General features: G+C 42.1%; 1 protein-coding gene across 1 annotated transcript in view; it reads left to right on the top strand.

Moving 5' to 3' along the window:
• The window catches only part of shroom1 (shroom family member 1), a 38,431-nt gene that overhangs the window by 3,206 nt on the left and 18,388 nt on the right, over positions 1-16,837 (top strand). The window contains exon 2 of the mRNA XM_061702920.1: positions 6,210-6,298. The gene's annotated coding sequence lies outside the window, so the exon portion shown is untranslated. The remainder of the gene's footprint in view (positions 1-6,209; positions 6,299-16,837) is intronic.

Below are 16,837 nucleotides of genomic sequence, written 5' to 3'. Positions count from 1 at the left end.
AAATGGTCAAGGACGGATATACCCGCCGGTAAAAGAAAACACGCTATAAGCACATTTATACACTTGCTGCAACGACCACAACTGATGCCCAGGTACACAACACACAGACTGGCTAACGTGAGCTAAAAGCCAACTACACACACATTCACTGACACGTCACTCATCAGGCCAGGAACCACATTCTAAAGCCACACACATTCAAGGTCACAGATACTGCAGCGTAGAATGAGAGGATGGCGACCCTAATTTGTGTGTGTGTGTGTGTGTGTGTGTGTGTACAGGAAGATGTATGAAAAAAGGATGCAACACAAATAGAAGGGTGGGGACTATGGGACACAAAAGCCATCAGTCACACACTGAAATTTGCCTTGGGCGTTGACACACGAGCTGTGTCTGGTTCTGTCTTTGTCATCCTCTGAGAACACGCAAAAAAAGTGAGCGCGTGCTATTATTGGTGATCTGCTGCCGAAACAAACTGCAACTGCACCAAACAGACCTCAGAGAAGATTGAACTGCTTGCACAAGTGGAATTGCAAAAGCATTTACTAGTTGTCCCGCTCAACGTTAATAGGCTAAGTTCCTGAAGCTAACGAATAGGCAGATTGTAAGCTGCCATTTGCTTTCTGGAGAGGCGTAATGGATCGATCGGGATCAAAAAACGTGGAAAACAGTTTGAGTATTTTTTTGTAATCCTTACAAATGAGCAAATAATATTGGAACTTGCAATGAATGTTGCGTTGCCTGTGTAAGCGTCAGTATGTGGAGTAGTTGTAGCATAAGCACACATTCAAGTAAAAAGTAACATGCTCCTTGTTTGTTTACATTCTTTCTCCGACCTTTTAACACACTGCTTCCCTCCGTGAGGAGGAACTAACAGGTTTTGTCTCCAAGGGTTGCTTTTCAAGTTCGAGCCAGTTCACGTGGAGTACTGCAGTCGTAATGATATATATATATATATATATATATATATATATATATATATATATATATATATTTTTTTTTTTTAAATCCCAGATGAACCATTAAAGCCCAGCGATAAGTGAAAGGGCTGGTGCTTTTTGCACGTCGACTCCGAGCAATTAAATCATTATCCGTGAGCCTGACATTAAAGTCAAGAGCAGGTGCAATTTAGAGATAAAACTGCTGTTACCATTTTAAATATGGAAACATGTTGTAGGTTTCACAGATTCAGCTTCCCCCTTCTTAATTAAACTTTGCCACTCTGGTAGATAAATACTTATCTTTTTTTAAATGACAATCAACTTCCTGGCAGAGTGGCTGACTCATTGGGCTGATAATATTTGCCTTAAAGCTAGTAAAATGTGGACTAATATTTGCATTCAATGTCGTATTCTTAGTGTGCTTCAGAAGACCTAATTTCCACCAACACAGAAGGCTTTTGATTTAAAAACATTTTTTTTTTTTACGACACACTTAGTTTGAAAGAACACAGGGAATAAGGACCGAGCCCTGTCACGAATATTAGAAAAAATGCAAGTAATTGAAGGCCCCTTTAGAAAATGCCTATAATTGCCTGTATAAATAATTTCAACAATAAATACACCACAAACTCTGATCCCAAAACTCTTGCTTATTTCCAATTCATCTTACAACATTATCGCTCATATGAAACAGAGTTGTAGTTGTTGATTCCAATTAAAGCAATCGCGAATGCTTTTCAACACAACCACAGTAAGATTAAGCCAAGAGAGTGAAGGCTGACCAAAGTTCGCCAAACACACGAGGTGTGTCTGACTCTCAGACCTCATGTTATCGTCACACATTGGAGAAGGCTGTACAATGTGTGCAGGTGCACTTGTGTTGTGTCTGACATCATTTTAGGTAGTTTCCCATCAGAAGATGGTGTGGAAGCATGATTGACTATCAGGAAGTGTAAGTGAGTTTAAAACACAGCAGGCAGGTGAACATTTTTGTTTCGGGATTAATAAATGATAGGAAACAGTTGAAGGAAGATGATTCACTGTGTTGTCATAACCTTCATGAAAACTGTGCCCAAATGCTCTTGTTTTTTTTCCTCATTTGAATTTGCTCATTTGTTATTTTCCCATGGTTCCTGTTTTTTAGTAATTACAATTCATTGTCAGTTGTGCTAAATCCTGCTTAATTCTCGTAAGAAAAGGCTCTGTGATTATTCCTAATGGGCTTTAAAGTGCTGTGTCATTATGGTTTGATAATTAGTAGGAGCATAAATCTGTCTCATCACTATTATACATGTAATCCGTCCTAACTCCGAACTATAATTTATAGAAGTGGGTGGAAAATATATTCAGTCACCTCTTTGTATGACACAATGAGAATTGCGTACTCCAAATCATACACGCTATGAGTCATGAAGGTTTTTTTTTATTTTTTATTTTTTTTTAATATACTGTTAGTTATACTGAACAAAAGTAGAAACAGCCCATTTTTTTCATGAGCTGAAAGACCTGAATCTTTTTTTTTTTTTTCAAATATTGTTCACACTCACTGTCGCTATCATAAAATGTCATCAAAATTGCACGAGACTTGATTATCTGCCAAAATAAATTCATCCAGCATTCTTAATGATCATACAAGTACAAAAATAAGCTAATCGCTGTATAGTATCACGATAAAGAAAAAGCATGGTATGCTGCCATCTGGTGTGAGCTATTATTGGACTTTTTAAATAAAAGGTTGATTTGATAGAAATAGCGTGTCTCTAAGCTCGACAGAGCAGGGTCTTGTTTTGAGTTTCTTAACTCTGACTCCCCGTCCATTTCCTACCCAGGCCAACACGGTTAGAATCTACTGTACGCTGGGATTTCAAGAGCCCTAATGTGTCATTGCCACACTGAGCTTTGCAGGCTCGTTTTTATCAACCTGTCACTCGTGTGAGCTTGTGACTTATTGTTAGAGCCTCCTTCTTTTGTTTCTCTCCTGGCCCCATGCATCAGCAGATAGATGTGAGGGAGACAAATGGCAGCCATAGGTTATCACTCAAAGATCCCCCTCGAACTCGCAAGCCCTTGAGTGTATAGTTGTGTGTGTGTCTGCCTGTTGAGGTTATCCGACAGCACCACAACTACACGTTTGTTCAGTGGTAAGACTGTCATTGCAATACGTTGGTGTTCTATGGAGTAAGTGTGTGTGTATTTTTACGTTTCCATTTTTCCATTCCCAGACGTAGGTGGATGTCCCGATTTGTTCCAATTATCCGCATAGGAAACCGCTGCACAATAAAACAAACAGCGATTTCAGACTAAACACGACTGACTTTGCAGGATACATTGTTCTTTTTTTTTTACTGATATCAAATCATAGATCACAATAGTCATGTTCTACTGAGCAGCAGCATCGAGATGTGCATTCCACCTTGAGCCCAATGTCACAATAACATCCCTTTCCGTTTTGGGAGCGTTATTATTAAACCGATCTGACAGATCACAAAAAAGCCAAAGAAAATGCAAATATGGTGGATTTACAAGCAATTTATATAGCAATTGAATTGAACATATTTATGTAAAAATACTGCGATCAGCTAGAAATCAGTCCAAGGTGTACCCTGCCTCCTATCCAAAGTTAGCCGGGATAGGCTGCAGCACACCCTAATGGGAAGAAGTGCTATAAAAATGGATGGATGGAACTTAAAATAAGTTCCAACTATCAATTATCTATTGAGAAAACAAAACATTAGCTGCTGAACAATATACAGTAACTAAAACGTCTTTAATTGTTGATGTTGACTCTGTGAGGACAGAAAAGTGTGTTCTACCTCCATTCTAGGGTGTACGGTTGTTATTGCACTTTTTTCTCTTTTCCATCACTGGCACCCTTCTGTGGTCGCATCGGCACAAAAAAGCTAAAAAAAAAATGGGTATAACGCTTGTGAAGTTAATCCTTGTTGAGGTTTCACGAGATTTCCTGAAGTCTTGTGAGATGTATGTATAAGTTGTATCTGAGTTTAGTGTGACTTTATAGCAAAAAAACAAATTCTTAGGGTATTCAACTTTAGAGATAACGCTGTAGTAGGAATTTTACAAAAAAGTGTACTGGATTGATTAAAAAAACGCATTTGATTAATGGGATTATACTATCAAGCCTGTTAGCATTTGTGCTGTAAAATAACAGTACAATATTTACAATACATACAACAAATAGCTTGTTACAATTCCTCCAAATACTGTAACTCTGCTGCACTGAAAACATAAATCACACACAAAAGATATAGAATCCAGTCCACTGATTGATGCTTCAGAGTCCTTTATTGTTGCTATTTCACTTGAGATCAGACGGCAGAGCCCCTCTTCATCCTTTGTGTGCTCGTATAAGAGATGATGAGAGAAAGGCAATTGTGTGTTTGTGCACGCACCATGCGTGCCCGAGGAGCCTCTCAGATTGCATGGAGCTGATAAAAAGGTTTGTGTGTGTGTGTGTGTGTGTGTGTGTTATGGATGTATATAGTTGGATAATATGACTAATAAAAAAGCCTGGTAAATGTCACACTGGTGTACAACCACATATTATACCTGTATATGACAGACAGGTAAATTATGAAGTAAATGTCAAATTCTCTTCCCCCCACACTGTTTTTCGCCATCGCAACAGGTGCCAAAGTCCACAGTGTGTCCCACATTTTTCCTGCTAAAGTTTAATCTGCGTCATTTGTTTTCCACTATTCAAGACAGCCAGCCTCCTCCGACGCCCACTCTCTTTCCCTTCTCTGTGGTAGCAAAACCTGCCCCGGCTGTTGTAAAAGGAGCTCATTGTGACCCAAAATGTCCTGACGGTAGATGCAAAACATAGATAAACAGAAGTATTACATTTGTACCATATTTATACAGTGGGACCGCTAAAGTTGAATGCAAGCATGTTGGTCATACAAATGTGAATGCGGTAAGAAAATACACTTCAAAAGTTGTATTAAAACTTGAACCCTTGTCACACATGAAGTTAAGCGACAAGCTAATTTAGAGCATCTGAATATTGTGTAAGACATACTGTAATTTCTCATGTATATGTATGTATTTGTATTTGTATTCCCCCCCCCCCCCCCCCAAAGAAAATGTCAAAAGTCAATAGTGTGCATTAAAAATAGGTATAGGACAAATATACAAATTTTATAAATGTATGCCGCCATCTAGTGGTTATAAAAAAGATGTACACTTTCATTCCAAAACGGCACCTCCTCCTAGAGGTTATGAGAAAGGTCTACACTTTCATTCTAATATGCCCCCACCACCTAGTGGTTATAAAAAAGGTTTAGCCTACACTATCATTGCAATATAACAGGGGTACGTATGAGTGCATATATGTACAGTTGTGCTCAAATTGGTTGTCTTGTCTAATACAAATGTATACAAACGAAAAGTCAATTCAAGCAAGCAGGTAAAGCACACAAAGTTAAATATATTTTCATTTTTTCCTAACTGTTTAAAAACAAACGGTAAGATTAAATGTAAATGCATTGTAACAAACCTTTATGTGTGTTTATATTGTTTTTTGTTGCTGTTGAGGGGTTCTGAGAGCAAGATGTGTTCTGTTGCGCCTAGCATTGTTAATTACGAGGGGTTCGGAATTAATGCAGTGCATCGCGCTCTGTGATGTGGGGGGACGAGAGAGAGAGAGAGACTAAAAAGAACGAGCAATCTAACAGTCGTGTTTGGGACTATGTTTTCATTCTCTGTGGTTTTCCAAGCGTCGGCTAAGGCCCACAGTATCTGTGTGTGTGGTTTCACAATAAACCCAAGCTAAACAGACTAGCGTCTTCTGTGGTAATTGAAGACGCTACAGTATTGTACTATACTTGAAAACACAGCAGAACTGTACTTAAAAATGGACTGTACTTGAAAAGTAAAAAAAATAATTCTATATTAAAGTGAAAATTGTACTGTACTGGAGTAAAAAAAAAAAGTTTAAGCATGATGTCTGCATAGCTACAAGCCTCATTCTAATATATTTGATGGTAATTCATGTTTTAAATGTTGTAAATTTTATTTTAATATGTATTTATTCAGTGATTCTTTCACATGCCACTCTCGCGAGCCCCTGTATCACTAGTGCCTTAAAGTTTACAAAATTTGAATTCCAACGAAAATATTTGCCTGTGAAGTCACACAAAACTACGGGTTTGGACCACTGTCCTGCGTGTCATCATGTCAGCATACCTCACGAAACTTTAGTTCTCCAAGCATCAAAGGATTAACTCTGCTTTTTCTATGACTTTTTAGCTGCGAGTCGTGCAACATATTCCAAAAGGAGCAGCATCAGCAGGTGCTGTTAAGAGAAGAACGTGAGAAAAGAAGACCATACACAAGAAGTAAGTGAACTTGCATTTGAAGGAGTTCCACTCCGGTTTTACCAGACGTTTCATCAATGTTGTCAAGAACAACATGATGCAGTTTTTTTTTTTAGTTTTCATTTACGTTATATACTGGTTCACCTATTTTTAGATGTGTAGGAGCATTGAGAATGTTATATTGTGTGATGTAAAATTTGGATGACCTGGACTCTGGAAGCCTGGCGGACACACTTATTGTATAATAGACTTCCTTTTAACAATGCATCACTGTATTGTGGATAAAATAATAATGTTCTTATTCATTGTTATATTATTCCAATTATATAGCCTTCTTTTTGCTGCACAAAGCAAACTTTTCAGAGGAAAAGCGCTTACGCGGGATTACTCAGTTTGTGAAAACAGCGGCGATTGTGGAGAAAAGTGTTGTTGTAGTCATCATATTTGTCAGAATAGGAACTACTGTAATTCATTGATGATTAATAGGCTACAATTAGGCTTATGGTTTTTAATCAGCCTGTAAATATACACAAGTTTAGCTGCAAGTGTTCTTAACTGCCACAGACATAGAGGTTAACCACTGTATAATACCGCTAGGGATGCACCAATACCATTTTTTTTTTTTTTTTTTTCAGACAGAGTACAAGTACTTAAATTTACAGTACTCATCGATACCAAGTACTGATACTTACTTAGTACTAGTACTGCCCCTGTCTTGTAGTTGTAATGTAAGTGTGTTTTATATTGATAAAATATGGTTCAAAACCACAAACCTTTATTAAACATGGCAAACGTTTTACTCACTTCTTGTATAAAGTGCACATCTCACAAGGCTTCCTGTAACCACTTGACTGCACTATCTCCTGCATCCTCCTCTCAAACACAAACTGCCCTCATGTCTTCCCTCACGACATCAATCAACCTTCTCTTTGGTCTTCCTCTAGCTCTCTTGCCTGGCAGCTCCATCCTAATCATCCTTCTACCAATATACTCACTATTTCTCCTCTGGACGTGTCCAAACCATTGAAGTCTGCTCTCTCTAACTTTGTCTCCAAAACATCGAACCTCGGCTGTCCCTCTGATGAGCTCATTTCTAATTTTATCCAACCTGGTCACTCCGAGAGTGAACCTCAACATCTTTATTTTTGCCACCTCCACCTCTGCTTCCTGTTGTCTCTTCAGTGCCATGGAGGACAGATTTGTAACGTCAGGCTGGTAAAATGGTATTGGTGTCATAGTCGTGGACCATTTTTTAGGGTATGAGTACTGACATACGTACAGTGTCAGCATCTCTAAATATAAATAAATAAAAAGTAGAAAAAAAGTAAATCCATCCTTTGCACACATGTAGAGGGAACAGGAAAGGTGTTCGTAGAGTTTATTGTTATATAGTGTGGTTTTATACTGGAGGTAATACTAGAAGGAATACATGTATATCCTCTTTTTGTATGGCTTGTTCAATTTCCTGTTTTATGGTTACCATTACTCCATTCTCATTTGAACTGTTAATGTTTATTTAACTTTCAGAAAATTACATTTCGTCCTCATACATTTTTACGCACATTATGGCACAATCTTCCAGCCATAAGCCCACTTTATATTGTGTAGGTTGTAAATGAGGTTGAAGTGTGTCAGTCAATTTGTTTAATAGTAAAACCAATGCATATTGCTGTCTGTTTTTTTAACATTATCGGTTAAATATTAGGTCAGATCAAGCACGTGTGTCAGTCTCCTCAATCTGTTTAACAGTAAAATGAATACATACCTGTAGTGCTTTCTGTTATTTTTTATTTATTTATTTTTTAAATATCACTGTTTAAAAGGTGGCGGCACGGTGGACGACTGGTTAGAGCGTCAGCCTCACAGTTCTGAGGAGCGGGGTTCAATCCCCGGCCCCGCCTGTGTGGAGTTTGCATGTTCTCCCCGTTTTCTCCGGGCACTCCGGTTTCCTCCCACATCCCAAAAACATGCATGGTATGGTAATTGACAACTCTAAATCGCTCGTAGGTGTGAATGTGAGTGCGAATGGTTGTTTGTTTGTATGTGCCCTGCGATTGGTTGGCAACCAGTTCAGGGTGTACCCCGCCTCCTGCCCGATGATAGCTGGGATAGGCTCCAGCACGCCCGCGACCCTAGTGAGGAGAAGCGGCTCAGAAAATGGATGGATGGATGGATGGATGTTTAAAAGGTACGCCAGATCAAGCAACCACTATAGATGCCAAAACACATAAAACCCTAAGCTGAAATAACTCTCAGGGAGGTTCAGTGGAGGGAGGTTGTGCGCTCCTCATTTGCATTTCAAATATGTGCAACACGGAGCTGACGTTTTAACTGCTTGCCTGACAGGGCAGGGTCATGTCTATCTGGAGTATCTTTTTAGGTCTTCTAAAACATCCTCAAGGCAGGATTAACAATTATAAATTTAAGTTAATCACGATTAATGTTAAGATGGAAAAAAAAAAAATCTAAAGACTGAAGGAAAATTCTGTATGAATTCTCCCTCTCTTTGCTGATGATGTGAGATGTGCTGACATCATTTCACTTTTTAACATTTGTACTTGTTAACCAGTCTAAAATAAATACTGCCTTTGATTAATTGGTGTCAGACATAAAATTAAGAAGTTTGTGTGATATTTTCCCAAACGTGGCAAATTTCCAGATTTTCCAGGTGCATTCAACTTCAAAGGTTCCACTGTACAGTATATAATGGTATCCAATGTAACTCTTACTATCAAGGCAACTACAGAGAGAAGCATACACACTGTAAGCATCATGGGTTACATTTATTTATTCATTTGAAATAGGTGGCAACGGTTTGGTTTTTGTAAAAACAATATTTGATTTATTTGATTTTCATCACAAGTGTCGGTATTCGGTATCAGCGAGTACTCAAATATAAGTAAGTGCGGTCTGAAAAAAAAGTGGTATCCACGCATCCCTAGTATCATCCCCTTGCAGTCTAGGCCTATGGCAGCAAAACTAAGGTAAAGAATGATTCAGGACGAGCTTCAGTCAGCCCTGACCAGAGGCTTCATCAAAATGGAAGTATGCTTTAAGCATTTGACAAGTTAATGTCATTGGGCTGGCGACCAGTCCAGGGTGTACCCGGCCTCTTAACCAAAGTCAATTGGGATAGGCTCTGTCTTACCTGTGACCCTAATGGAAAAAAAATGGTGCGATAGAACATATCCCTGCAGGTTGACATCCTTTTGGTCCAACAGGAAGAGTCTCACCATCTTCTTATCAGGTGCATTCACCTGCTATGTGCACATGGCAATCAGTAACCTCAGTTACATAAGTTCCATTTGCATGCAACCATTCTTAATTTTCCCTTTTATTGACTGTGTTGTACAGTGTCCCTCCAGCTGGTAATGATGATTCCTCCTTATGTAAGCGGGCGCTCCTGAACACGTGTTGGTCAAACAGGGTATCAAGCAATGACACCTCACTCCTCAATTCTAATCTATTTTATGCAAATGAGGCTGCACAACACCGCAAGCACATTCTGCTACGTGTGTATTGTACACTCGTGTCCTGACGTTGTGCATGTCCAGTACAAATATTTTAGGATTTTTATTATTTAAATTTTTTTTTACATTTGGTTTCGTATCTTATTTTATTTGGTTGCATAGTTCTAGTTTTAGTTGTATATCATGTCAGCCTGTTTCCCCCACACAAACCTTTGGAATAATAGCAGATTGATTAATGCAAGCTAATACGTAAAGGCAGGACTCAGACTTGCCCTCGAAATACTGATTCATTATTTGTGTTGACATTAACGAATGACTTCCAAATCACAATCGAATCGTTACTCCTTGTACTATTCCTAAATCAAGATGTCATAGTCCAACAAATGAAAAATCCCATTTGATTATTTGTAAACTATCTATTGAACCGGAAAGAGAGTAGGTTGGCGCCTTCTGGCTTCTTTTTAGTTTAAAATTGCTTACGTTAACCAGGATCCCTCGCCATAACATCGCCTGCCGCCCCCCCCCCCGAGACTGCTGCCCTGTGTAGTCGCACACTTCACACAAGTGATGTGCCAATTTCTGTCTTTGTTCATTGCTAATATGAGAACACAAGTAGAATTTGTGAGAAGGCAACACGGACATTCAGTTAAAAAAAAAAAAAAAAAAAAATTATGTCAGAGCATGCACACAGACCAGAATATTTATTTGAAAAACCTAATAAAATACGGATAATGCATCATGTTTAGCGCATGGATATCAGCAAATCAATGGTGCTTTGTACATAGGTAGAAGGTTTTTCCAGATTTTTTTTAGGTCGATTTTGAGGTTGCATATTAATACTTGAGAGCGTATTATACAGAAGAAACTACGGTATTTCAATTAGCTGGCTTGTTGCAACTATTGTTCTTCTGCCATGCTTCATGGCGTCACTGGGATATAATTGAGGCAACAGTGTTGGAACAACCCATGCACTGTGTGGGCCATGTCTCTATGGTGAAGTCACGCAGTGTGACGACTGTCATAGCAGTAACTCTAGTGGTGGGGGGCATCTACCGCATTATTGTCTGCCGTCAGCTGCTCGCGACATAGTTTATTATATAACAGGACAGGGATGGTTTGTACGGCCTTGTGCGAGGTGGTTAGCGAGGCGTTTGTTACATGGTGGCATGTTGCTGGAGCTGTAGGTTGATCTAAATCTTTAGAATAAGCTGCCCACTTAATGGACACTTCATTCCATATATTCTAATGGGAGCCAATGCAAGTGCTCAATAAAGATAATCTGCCTACACAAAGGTAATAGTACTATTCAGAATGTAGACCTCTGCCAAGGCCTTAAAAAAATGGCCTCTCTGTTTGTTTCTTTGTTTTTTTTTGTTTTGTTTTTCAAAGTTCCTAGTACAGTAGATGGTCCCAACGTACAAGGTTTCAAGGTTGCGCACAGTGCACAACCAGTAGTTTGCGCAGCAGCGTAAAAAAAACATCATCATGCACAAGAATTCAGGTTCAGTTAACGCGGCACTTACTGTTTTTTATTCGCTTGTTTTTTTTTAACTGATGGTCTCGATGTGTTTTTCTTTCAAATATTTGCGTTAATTATGACTTTACTATTGTGTTAGTGTAGGTTAATGGCACATTCAAACCTGTGTACAAATTCAGATTGAATTGCAGCAGGCGTAACAGACCTCCATCCTAAACCAAGCAAGTTTGCCTTATGCAAGACAAAATACAGTACCACATGTGGTACATGTAATACGTATATATAGTCTGACTCATCGGCTAAATAAGCACGCCATTTCTGCCACTGTATGCAACCAAATATTAATTAATGTATTAATCTAACGATATTTATTATTGCGATTGTAGTTGAGCTACCTCATGCAGTTACAAACGTACATGGAGGGAGCCAAATTTTAATGACATTACATTTAGGGTTAGGATTATCGCAGTGGGTAGGTTCCAGACCCACCCACAATAGATAAAAAAAACCTTTTCATTAAGCCTTTTACAAACCCATTAAAACACGTTTTAAACCCATTAAAACACGTTTTAATTAGCAATTAGTTTTGTTTTAAACAAAACTAATTGCAGGCATCAAATGTATAGAAAATACTTTGTGTATGTACATATACCTTTAAGAGGTGGCTTGGTGACTGAACGCTCCTTTCCCACATGTGAGGGCATGACAGTAAATAAAAAAACCTTAAAAGAGATCACTTTAAAAAAAAATTAAATATCACGATATAGTGGAGGCACAAATGATGAACTACGATATTGGGGGAACACTATATTAAATTAACTATGATGCGAGCACCCCTCCTGGAAGCCGTCACCTTACCGTGGTGGAGGGGTTTGTGTGTCCCAATGATCCTAGGAGCTAAGTTGTCTGGGGCTTCACGCCCCTGGTCGGGTCACCCATGGGAAACAGGTCCTAGGTGAGGGACCAGACAAAGCACGGCTCCCAAGACTCCTATGAAGAATACATTAAATGGATCTAGGTTTCCCTTGCCCGGACGTGGGTCACCGAGCCCCCCTCTGGAGCCGGGCCTGGAGGTGGGGGTCGAGGGTGAGCGCCTGGTGGCCGGGCCTGCACCCATGGGGCCTGGCGGGGCACAGCCCGAAAGGGTAACGTGGGTCCCCCTTCCCATGGGCTCACCAGCTGTGGGAGGGGCCATATGGGTCAGGTGCAGTGCGAGCTGGACAGTGGCCGAAGGCAGGGACCTTGGCGATCCGATCCCCGGCTACAGAAGCTGGCTCTAGGGACCTGGAATGTCACCTCTCTGCAGTGAAGGAGCCCGAGCTGGTGTGTGAGATTGAGAAGTTCCGACTAGATATAGTGCTCCCGCTGGGGACTTCATCGTTCTGCTGGGGGACTTCAATGCTCACGTGGGCAATGACAGTGAGACCTGGAAGGGCGTGATTGGGAAGAACGGCCCCCCGATCAGAACCCGAGCGGTGTTCTGTTATTGGACTTCTGTGCTCATCATTGATTGGCCATAATGAACACCATGTTCAAGCATAAGGGTGTCCACACGTGGACTTGGTACCAGGACAGCCGAGGTCGCAGTTTGATGATCGACTTTGTGGTCGTGTCATTGGACTTGCGGCCGCATGTCTTGGACACTCGATTGAAGAGCGGGGCGGACCTGTCAACTGATCACCACCTGGTGGTGAGTTGGCTCCGATGGTGGGGGAAGATGCCGGTCCGACTTGGCAGGCCCAAATGTATTGTAAGGGTCAGCTGGGAACGTCTGGCAGAATCCCATGTCAGAAGGAGTTTCAACTCCCACCTCCGACTTTGCTCATGTTCCGGGGCAGGCGGGGGACATAGAGTCCGAGTGGACCATGTTTGGCACCTCCATTGCTGAGGCGGCTGGCCAGAGCTGTGGCCGTAAGGTGGTCGGTGCCTGTCGTGGTGGCAATCCCCGAACCCGTTGGTGGACATCAATGGTGAGGGATGCCGTCAAGCTGAAGAAGGAGTTCTATCGGACCTTTTTGGCCTGTGGGACTCCTAAGGCAGCTGATGGGTACCGGCTGGCCAACCGGAATGCAGGTTTGGTGGTCGCTGAAGCAAAAACTCGGGCATGGGAGGAGTTCGGTGAGGCCATGGAGAAGGACTTCCTGACGGCTTCGAGGAAATTCTGGTCCACCATCCGGCGTCTCAGGGGGGGGGAAGCAGTGTACCATCAACACAGTGTATAGTGGGGATGGGGCGCTGCTGACCTCAACTCGGGACGTTGTGTGCCGGTGGGGAGAATACTTCGAAGACCTCCTCAATGAGGCGGGCTCTCCTATCTCTGGGGTTGAGGTCACCGAGGTGGTTAAAAAGCTCCTTGGTGGCAAGGCCCCGGGGGTGGCAAGGCCCCGGGGGTGGATGAGATTCACCCGGAGTTCCTAAAGTGGGACTGTCCTGGTTGACACACCTCTGCAACATCGCGTAGACATCAGGGACAGTGCCTCAAGATTGGCATACTGGGGTGGTGGTCCCCTTTTTAAGAAGGGGGACCGGAGGGTGTGTTCCAATTACAGGGGATCACACGCCGCAGCCTCCCTGGTAAGTTCTATTCAGGGGTGCTGGAGAGGAGGGTCCGTCGGGAAGTCAAATCTCAGATTCAGGAAGAGCAGTGTGGTTTTCGTCCTGGCCGTGGAACAGTGGGCCGTGGAACAGTGGACCAGCTCTACACCCTCGTATGGTGTAGAGCAGTATGGTGGCCTCAATATTGCATCTCTGCTTTTTGCAGATGATGTGGTGAAGATGGATGAGATGAGAATCATCATGAGAATCAGCACCTCCAAATCTGAGACCATGGTCCTCAGTCAGAAAAGGGTGGCGTGCCCTCTCCAGGTCGGGGATGAGATCCTGCTCCAAGTGGAGGAGTTCAAGTATCTTGGTGTCTTGTTCACGAGTGAAGGAAGAATGGAACGGGAGATCGATCAGTGCAGTGTCTGCAGTGATGCGGACTTTGTATCGATCCGTTGTGGTAAAGAAGGAGATAAGCTGAAAAGCGAAGCTCTCGATTTACCGGTCGATTTACGTTCTACCCTCACCTATGGTCACGAGCTGTGGGTCGTGACCGAAAGAACGAGATCCCGGATACAAGCGGCCCGAAATGAGTTTCCTCCGCAGGGTGTCCGGGCTCTCCCTTAGAGCTAGTTTGAGAAGTTCGGTCATCTGGGAGGATCTCGGAGTAGAGCCGCTGCTCCTCCACATCGAGAGGAGCCAGATGAGGTGGCTGGGGCATCTGATTCGGATGCCTCCCGGACCCCTCCCTGGTGATGTGTTCTGGGCACGTCCCACAGGGAGGAGACCCCGGGGACGACCCAGGACACTCTGGAGAGACTACGTACTTCGGCTGGCCTGGGAACGCCTCGGGATCCCCCCGTAAGAGCTAGAGGAAGTGGCTGGGGAGAGGGAAGTCTGGGTGTCCCTGCTAAAGCCACTGCCCCCGCAACCCGACCTCGGATAAGCGGTAGAAAATGGATGGATGGATGGATATGCTGTGAGCAGTCCAAAGCAGAAGAATCATTCTGGCATGGAGCGCTGACAGCGTAGCGTGTCCACAGGGACTGCGGCAGAGTGAGTGAGACACTGCGGGATTCAAGAACAATAGTGCTTGTTTTCTTCCCTTCGCAGTAACATATTTCTGTAATGATGGAGACTCTTTCCACCTTTGAGCAGGAAGTGGGTCAGTCACTGTTGTTGTTTTAGTCCTGCTGTGTTTGTCCCGAGCCACCTGCTGGGTTAGGGTTATCCCATCTTTTTGTTGTTGTGAGATAGGCTCCAGCACACCCGCGACCCTAGTGAGAATAAGCGGTACAGAAAATGGATGGATGGATGGATGTTTTTTCACACTTCACATTTGTGCTTTCACACGTTCTTCACTTCGCCTGGCTTTTTTTTTTTTTTTTTTTTTTTTTTTTGTTCTCAGGCAGCCCTTGTTTATTTGACTAAACCATTTCCTGTACATATGCACTAACTATTTTAACCATGTCAAACAGGTAAGTCTTGTGGTTGGGTGTGTCTTCAATCACTTTTCACTGCAACAAATGCTGGTGGCTTTTGCCCAACTGGATGATGTGTGCTTCGGAGGGTGTTGGCCTTGTAGTCAGACACTCAATGTGTTTTCCTCTATCAATTTTGGCAAGTGTGGGTTTACTTACCAGTACTCTGTTGCACAATTACCAAGGAGAATATGCTTTCATTGGGTTGCTTAATGAGGTTAAGGAAGAAATCATGAAAGTTTGGTGCACATCGAGATCAAGGTACTGATTTTGTTATCAATTTTGTAATGAATAATAAATAGAAGGAGGTTAATGCCACAATACTAACACATACAGGTGGTGTGTATCAATTAGGGTGTGCTATTTGGAGCTGAGCCGAATTAAGGGTCCAAGTACACTAATTTTGGTAAACGACCAAATGATCATTCAGAATTTTATTGAATATGTGGCACTGATTGTCAATTAATGCTGCAAAAGTTTGTGCACTACACGGCTGCAACCAGCCTAGGCGCTGTTAATTCAGCCTAGTTGGCTGATGTTCTGAATGTTATGAACTCCTGTTTCAAATCCAGCGATCACAATAATGCTGCTCAACTTCCCATCGGTGACTTTGTTGATTTTCTTTAGACAGCAAATTAGTTGCAAAGTGAATCAAAAGAACCCCTGCTGTTGAAGCCAAGTAGTGCACGCCATTGTGCCTCCATTGCTTCAAGACACAATTCATTGACAACCATTGACACACAATCTGCAGAAATCATGCCCATCCTTAGTACATGGTATTTCCTTCGTTATCGCTTTTTCACTCGTTTGGATTGACTGTTCCATGTGTTGTTCCCTGTGTGTAAACCCAGAAAAAATCTGTTACATCCGTTGCAATTATGGTGGTTTGATCACCTCACACCTAGTCAACTAAAGGACTATATTCCTGAGCAATAGCCCATCTCTCTCTCTCTCTCACACACACACACACACACGCTAGTTTTGTCTAAATGCAGACTTTCAATAAAGCAAAACTGCCCTGCGGCCGTCTTCTATTTCTAGTCGAGAGGAATGCCTACAATATCCAGTTAAAGTCAGCGTGACAAGATCATATTGCAATAACAAAACAAAAAAAAGTCCTGTGGGGTCCATAATGCAAAAGTAATTGTCTACTCAGACATCATCTGGTGTTTATCAGTGGCGCAAAGGTCAGTGTTCTGGCAAATCCTGGCAGGCGTCATGTACAGTAGATCCTGGTTAATAATTGACCGATCAGACTTACAGAATGCTTAAATGCATGTTATCTGAAGTCTACTGATTCCATGCAGTCCCTGTAAAAGTTTGATACGGTCAGGTATTTGAGCTGGACGGAGAGCAAGAATGTAGAGCTTATTAGAGTGTGACAGCAGTTTTTAAGACTGCAGCGTGAGCATTGCCCAGCAACACCGGGTCCACGCCACCACATGGACTTTCTCTTCTATTAAAATGATCACCTTCCACCTTTTCAAAAGCAGCTTCTTCTCATTTTCTCTATGGACATGGACAATAGGAGTGCCATGTCCTGTGGAAGACTGAATTCATGCTTGTGGAGTTGATCCATGGACTTCTTTTC

This window comes from Phycodurus eques, chromosome 17 (assembly GCF_024500275.1).
Source record: "Phycodurus eques isolate BA_2022a chromosome 17, UOR_Pequ_1.1, whole genome shotgun sequence".
Lineage (NCBI taxonomy): Eukaryota > Metazoa > Chordata > Actinopteri > Syngnathiformes > Syngnathidae > Phycodurus > Phycodurus eques.
Note: the sequence above shows the minus strand (reverse complement) of the source record. Positions and strands in the feature narration are given on the sequence as shown.